General features: G+C 41.2%; 1 protein-coding gene and 1 pseudogene across 1 annotated transcript in view; both read right to left on the minus strand.

The window, feature by feature from the left end:
- Positions 1 to 5,424, minus strand: part of NELF-B (negative elongation factor B) — a 162,362-nt gene extending 156,938 nt beyond the window's left edge. Inside the window, exon 1 of the mRNA XM_080270148.1 lies at positions 5,321 to 5,424. The gene's annotated coding sequence lies outside the window, so the exon portion shown is untranslated. The remainder of the gene's footprint in view (positions 1 to 5,320) is intronic.
- Positions 2,737 to 2,855, minus strand: LOC145396931 (5S ribosomal RNA; annotated as a pseudogene).
- Positions 5,425 to 6,000: the final 576 nt, after the last annotated feature.

The following is a 6,000-nucleotide window of genomic DNA, read 5'->3' on the forward strand; positions in this document are numbered from 1 at the left end:
CCCCCAAGCTAGACCCTGTATTGGATCATATAGCCTAGCCAAGCTAGGTTACAGGAGCCCCCTACCACTCCCGGCACGGCAGTCTCGGGCGAGGCTCGAACTCGCAATCCCCTGATTACGAGCTTGATGCTCTACCACTGAGCCACCTTGGACGGCAGGCACTGTAGAAAAGAAAAAAAAATGATAAAGGTGAAGGAAAAAGTAAGCAGCACTATATCGAGTGAGCTAATGATGGTTGCCATCACCCACCACCACCACTATTATCCGTTCCTGATGGCTATATACAGTAATCCCTCCACTATCCGATGTAATAGAGCCAAAGGCATGACCGGAAAGTGGTCCCATCCGGAAAGTGGGCCCCTGGCTCCTGGACTGGTACTTAAGGACCTTAACCCAGCCTAACTTTGAAAGCCACCTAAATAACTCCCTATCAGACATGCATAGCACCTGTTTAATCCTATTTAAGACCCTATTCACACCAATAATGGACATAAAGCATGAAATAAATCAAAAGGAACCAAAGAATGAGGAATTAGAAGTGGCTGTACCTCACCCAGGGTACTTACAGCACGTCTGTGGCCGCCTTCTCTGGCTTTGGCAGTGGTGAAAATGCTCTTGAAGCACGTACAGTAATCCAGTGTTATGCTGCACTTAATTCTTTGCACTGTGAGTTATAATTGTTTAACACTGCACATTGTTCTTAACTGCACCACGCCACTTTCAACCGCCAATTTGCACTCCACAGTTAATCCTTTGCACTCTAAATTCTGATTTCTTAACACTGCACAACACTTTAAATTCCTGTGTGGTCTAGCGGTGAGGTATTGCAGTTTATTCACAAATAAGAGCATCTGCTCTTGATCGGAGTTAGGCTATAACTGTTGATGATGGGGTAACAGAGTTGCCAGATCGCAAGTGCCACATTACCAAACTCCTCAATTTTCATTACCAAATTCGTAAAGCTAGCATTTATTCTTCACTAATTATATACTGTACAAGTGGAAATACATGTAATCACTCTTCTTAAAATTAACAGCATGTTGATCATTTTCACGCTATATTGGCTAACAGATTAATCATAGAGAGCAAACAATCCACCATCTCCATCCTGTGTAACCTCATACGTGTGAAAAATCCGTTTGGTATTGCATTATTCTGATTCATTACCAAATGAATTTTTCATTACCAAATTGGCCCACATTTGGTAATGAAAAATACCAAATGGCAACCCTGACAGGGGAGGGGGGAGGGGGAAGGAAGGAAGGGGTAAAGGGTCCTTGGTGTAACAGCTTTCGGCGCCGAGCGGCAATTTCAAATTACAGCTGGGAAAAAATTCGGATTTTTTTTTTTTTTTTTTTTTGGGGGGGGGGGGGGTATTTTTGGGTTCCGAAGGTCCAGGCCCACAATATCCGGTAAGTGGGGTGTCCGGAAAGTACAGGGATTACTGTATACTGTACTCATTAACTTAGCATCATTACAATGGGTGAATATAGCAACCTCCATTTTTAAAGAAAATGGATAAAAAATTCAAATAATCAGGCCAAACTGGGACATACTGAAGGTGCTGCCATCTGGTGGCATTCTGAATCTCGCTGAGAGGAGCAAAATGCAGATCAGGGGGTGACAGTTACCAATATTTTGCCATTATACTCTCTGTAACCAGGAAAAACTGAATATTCTCTTGGTAATTACTAAACTGTTATAAATAAAATATAAATACAGTAATATTATGTACACAATCCATACCATTATATGGTTGCTCTGGCAGAATAATATGACTAACCAAATACTTGTATGTCATGCACAGTGCAGTCCAGTGATTGATAAGGGGATCTTCATGCAGAGGAATATAACACAGTCATGACTTGCGTGTTTAAAAGAAATTTCTAGGTTCAAATAAACATGACAGTATTTCAAACATGTTTTTGCCAACAGTGCAAGCAGTCTCAATAATTTCAACAATCAGCATCTCTGTGGCCATGCTTTTTTGTACCAGACGTACGACACAGCATAAACAGATGACAGGGGCGAACTGAATCACCACTGAAGCAGTGATGATGACAAATTTTGTTTATGCTGCAGCAGAGTGTAAATCAGTTTCATCTTCCAAATACAACGTGAAACATGATGTGAAAGGATGGGCCAGATTTCTAGGAAACAAACACAGTAAATGTCGAAGGCTATGGGAAATGCATTGTCGAAGAGGTGTTGAGTGGAGGGCAACACATCTGGCTTGGGAAAACATACTGTATGGACATATGGCAGCAGGAGTGTTTAGCAACCAGTTCAATATTTGCCTGAAACACTCTTTTCTTTCAATTATTAATCAATTATTGCCTTACATTAATTATAAACTATTACAGTATTAAACATTAGACTGCATTCTACTGTATTAGCCTAACCCTAAAAAGCGGTCGACGTTCAGGAACGTCTGTCAAGGAAAAGGCGGTTGACCTTCAGGAATGCATTCGTATTCCATGGGCCTATTATATATATATGCCTGGAGCATGGTGTGGGTCTCTGTATCAATTGCTTCACAGAATACTCCACACTGAAACATATTATTGTGAACAGTTGTGGTAATATGAACAGTTGTATGTACGGTACATAATATTTCCATCCATCCATCCATTGCCAGACGCCATGTATCCCAAACGGGGTGGTCAAGGGCTTAGAGTTAATTGTTTTACAGGGAGGGGCACTAATCCTCCACCAACCCCACTTGACACGTAGGGATGCCAACAGCATCTGGTGTTCCCAGGCGGTCACCCATCCAAGTACTAACCAGACCCAACGTTGCTTAACTTCGCTGATCGGACGGGAAGCGGTGTACTCAACGTGGCATTTACATACGTAAAATTATACCTGTATTGACGTACTATAAAAATTTTATGTATCCTATACTGTACATAGCATGTTGTGTTCAAAGTGCACCATGAAGAAACAGAATAGTGTACATAAGGTAAAAATAATACATTTTGGTCTGCTTGTTCAAATAAGAGCAGAAGACAAAGACTGCCCACCTGCTCTCAGCTGCATGCCACTGAGAGCAACCTTGACATGCCATCATCCCTCTCACTCACCTTTCACCACCAAACGGCATGCGTTCAATTTGAAGTGAGTAACATCAAATTTTTTGTCATTTCAGCTATTCTGATCCATTTATGCATGTTTTGCCTGAGTTAAGAAGTTTATTTTTTCCAAAATAACCCACCCCACACGGATGTAAAACTGGAAAGTAGCTCATCGTTAAAGGATTTAAAAAAAAAATGAAAATGGGTATTGTTTTTATTTTTTTTAAATATCAGACACACACACACACACATATATATATATATATATATATATATATATATATATATATATAGTAATCTCTATACTATCCAGACGCCCACTTTCCGGACACCCCACTTCGGAACCCAAAAATGGCCAAAAAAAGAAAAAATCCCCCCAAAATCCTATTTTTCTCCCACCCGTAGTTTGAAATTCTCACGCGGCGCCGAACAACTGTTTACACCATGGCCCCTTCACCCCTTCCTGCCTCCCTCCTCCCCCCCTCCCCTGTCAGGGTTGCCATCTGCTATTTTTCATTACCAAATGTGGGCCAATTTGGTAATGAAATATTCGTTTGGTAATGAATCCAAATAATGCATTACCAAACGGATTTTTCAAATGCATGAGGATACACAGGATGGAGATGGTGGATTGTCTGCTCTCTCTGATTAATATGCTAGCCTACATAGCGTGAAAATAATCAACATGCTGTTAATTATAAGGTAGGTTATTACATGTATTTCCACTTGTACCATACTGTATATATGATTAGTAATTTGGTAACGAAAAGTTAAATTTGGTAATGAAAATTGAGGTGTGGTAATGCAGCCGAGCTCTGATCTGGCAACCCTGCTCCGCCCTCACCATCAGTTACTGCTTAACTGCGATCACAAGTAGGTGCTTATCACAATGGATGGTGCATGTACTCGTTTTTTGTAAATAAACTGTGAATAAACTGCAATACCTCGCCACTAGACCACACGGAAATTTTACAGTGTCGTGCAGTGTTAAGAAATTAGAATTTAGAGTGCAAAGGATTAACTGTGGAGTGCAAACTAGGGCTTGAAACTGGCGTGGTGCATTTTAAAATATGCAGCGTTAAACAATTATAACTCACAGTGCAAAGAATTATTGTAAGTGCAGCACAACACTGGATTACTGTACGTGCTTCAAGAGCATTTTCACCACTGCCAAAGCCGGCCACAGATGTGCTGTAAGTACCCTGGGTGAGGTACAGTCACTTCTAATTCCTCATTCTTTGGTTCCTTTTCATTTATTTCATGCTTTATGTCCACTATTGGTGTGAATAGGGTCTTAAATAGGTGCTATGCATGTCCAGTAGGGAGTTATTTAGGTGGCTTTCAAAGTTAGGCTGGGTTAGGGTCCTTAAGTACCAGTCCAGGAGCCAGAGGCCCACTTTCCGGACATGCCTTTGGCTCTATGACATTGGATAGTGGAGGGATTACTATATATAGAGAGAGAGAGAGCTATATGGCATTAACATGTCGCCTGTCCCTCATGGTGAAATAGCGGGGAAAATGGTGACATGGAGGCGACTTGTTTGTGGCCACCCCTTTCGAGATTAAGGAGTCTGGCAACAGTTAGGTAAATTAACAACATAAGCTTTAAAAAAAATTGCTGAGTCAGAAAATATTGTTCATATAAGGAGAAAAAATTACACCTAAAATCTGTAACGTATTCTTCTCTGAGATTCAGAAGAATGCCACCAGACGGCAGCACTTTCAGCACGGGCACCAATAGAATAAGACAAGCAGTGTTTGACATTAAGCCAAACTCCATCAGCAAATGGCAGCCAACAAGTGGGAAGACATCATGTTCAATGTACACAAACCCAAATATTTCATGGGAATCTAAGCTGCTCTCCAAGGGACTTTTACAAAACAAAAGTTGCCTATAGCTGGCACAATTTTAGTTTTTTCTGGCATGGGTAAAAAAAAATTATATAAAATACTTAAAGGTTCTAACTTACACATCCTTATAATTATAACCAGGGTATCCCTGCATCTACTCTAGCCTAATCTCACCTTTTTAAAAAATTATCTGGCAGGCTCAATTCTTAACTACGATTTATGCATTTGCAAAGTGGTATTTTGACAAATACACAATTGTGGAACTAGTAAGTAAACCCTAGCTGAACAACGAAGCATAAAAATTACAGAAATCCAGACTGGTAGTAGCCTTAAGATAATGAAAATGTCTCGAATGTAAAAATTTCCCCCAAAACATACTCGTAGCTCTAATTTACCTGATCTAAGACGTCTGTAGCTAAGATGATTATTTGTTACTTGGTCTCTTTAAATCTATACGATGATCACGTCCATCGTACGTACAGACATGAATAAAAAAAAATTTACCACTCTCCCATGAACAAACAAGTCCAAACATAAACACTAAGACCGTCCCAAAGCGGAGACCCAGAAACACAACAGAACACAACACACAATTGGCACATCCACCACAACGGACAACAGATTCTGACTGCGAAAGTCGTTATATAATGAGTATTCGAACTGGAATTTACAACGTACAATAGCTGGTACAACAGTACTTTATTTGGTGCTGGTAGACGCCGTAAGGAGCCTGGCCACGATGTTTGATCTCCATAATTTAGGTTTTTGAGTCTGTAGCGGACTACTCACACACTGTGATCTCTTATTAATGTTACGGTAAATTTTTACAAGTTGCTAATACACCTCCCAGGTTGAGCAGTAAATTTTTATGGCCCTAACCTAACCTAACCTGCTGCAGCAGAATGCTTGCCTAAGAGTTAGGTATTGAAATGAGCGCTCCCGCCGCCAGACCCCCCCACCCCACTGCGGAGCCACAGGCCCACCCCCACCCTAGGAGGAAACCACAGTGGGCCAGGTAGACGCGATCATCGCGATGCCGGCCCAGAGCGAGACGGGCTCAGGTGCGTACCGACCT

The sequence above is a fragment of the Coenobita brevimanus genome, chromosome 39, assembly GCF_032717465.1.
Source record: "Coenobita brevimanus isolate Jiangsu-jjx chromosome 39, ASM3271746v2, whole genome shotgun sequence".
Lineage (NCBI taxonomy): Eukaryota > Metazoa > Arthropoda > Malacostraca > Decapoda > Coenobitidae > Coenobita > Coenobita brevimanus.